This window comes from Bactrocera latifrons, unplaced genomic scaffold, assembly GCF_001853355.1.
Source record: "Bactrocera latifrons isolate USDA-ARS-PBARC rearing strain unplaced genomic scaffold, ASM185335v1 scaffold_14, whole genome shotgun sequence".
NCBI lineage: Eukaryota > Metazoa > Arthropoda > Insecta > Diptera > Tephritidae > Bactrocera > Bactrocera latifrons.
In genome coordinates, this window is record NW_017534852.1 from 2,615,275 (window position 1) to 2,616,941 (window position 1,667).

Sequence of the window (1,667 nt, forward strand, 5' to 3'; positions counted from 1 at the left end):
AGTCAGTCATATGATAACGCTAACAATGTATCAGGAATTTATTCAGGTTTACAGGCAAAAATTCATGAAATTAATGATCTTGCAGAACATGCTCCTTGTGCTGCTCATTCTATGAATTTAGTAGGAGTTCACGCAGTAAAATGCGCGCCAGAAGCTGCTTCTTTCTTTAATACTGTACAAACTTTATACAACTTCTTAACTGCATCGACGCACCGCTGGGAAGTTTTACAATTTCATACTAGAAAAATAATTGCGTTACAATCTTCATCTGCAACCTCATGGTCAGCTCTTTATGAAGCTGTTCATGTACTTAATCAACATTTCGACGAAATAATCGAGACTTTGATTATTATTGAAGAAAATGTGGAAGAAAATGCAATTACAAGATCAGAAGCTAAAAGTTTACGTATTCAATTGGAACGACTTGAAACAGCATTTAAGCAGATACTTTGGCATTTTTTACTCTCACGATTCAATGCTGTTAGTGAAAGATTGCAGAAAGTAATTGTAGCACTGCTGACGTGATCGACGATTATCGTGGTTTCATCAAAGTTGCTGCTGATACGAGAAATRAGTTCGAAATCTATGAAAAAACTGCTTTAAATATTTCAGAGATAAAAGAATATAAAACGACAGTTTCTAGAAAAAGAAAGAGAAAATTACATGCTGATGAATCSCGGGATGCGTCAGGTCGAGACCACTTTAGAGTCAACACTTTTAAWGTCATTCTTGACAATCGAGATTCTGAATTTGAATTGCGATAAAGATSTGTTGCATATGAAAAGATTCATGAAAAGTGCTTATGCTTCTAATCAAGAGCRTTAATGTATTATCCTTCATATTTATCTTCCTGCTGGCTAAGTTTTATTTTATCGTACTTAATGTAAAAGTACAAAGGCTTACATTACTAGGGCAATCTAGTATATAATTAGCATATAAAAGAAGACCAAAAAAATTAAGTATAATTTAACTAATATCTGCAAGTGTCTTACATAGTTTTCTGCGATATTTGCGTTGKCGGGTGATAAAGTCTGAGCCGCCATTGGAAAACTCTTCTGTGACACTCATGAAGAGGTATTGACTTTAAGCATAGCTTTCAAATCTTCAAAACACTGCGACTCCAAATTATTTGTTGAAGTATTTTATTTAACAAATTTTGGAACTTAGATTAATAAACAATCAAGAGGCATAATGAATAGCAATTGGTACATTCAAATACAAATAGAATAACAGCCACGCCATTTTAAGAAATTCCCTCCATACACTCTAGTATTAAATATATTCCGATAAATTCAATGTAGCCTTTAAAAGAAAATATATTTGATAATAGAAGAGAGCTTACATGCGAGTAAAGAAGTGGTAAATCGTTGACGTTTTTCGTAAAGTAATGCTAAAGTATATRTAATGTAAGTTTTTAACGTAAAAGACACGGATATGTACATAATTGAATGGGTCGACGATTTGTTGGAAAACTTTGTGGCACCATGAGCAATTATGAATACTTCAAAGGAAGAAAAAACATATGCTGTGAATTTTCATGGTGATGGAGATAAATACAGGAACATAAATTCTTGGTATACATCGACCACTTGCACAGCAAGTGCTCTGAAATACARATGATTTTGTACTGACATTTTCAAATCAGATGGGATTTAGAGACATTCGCG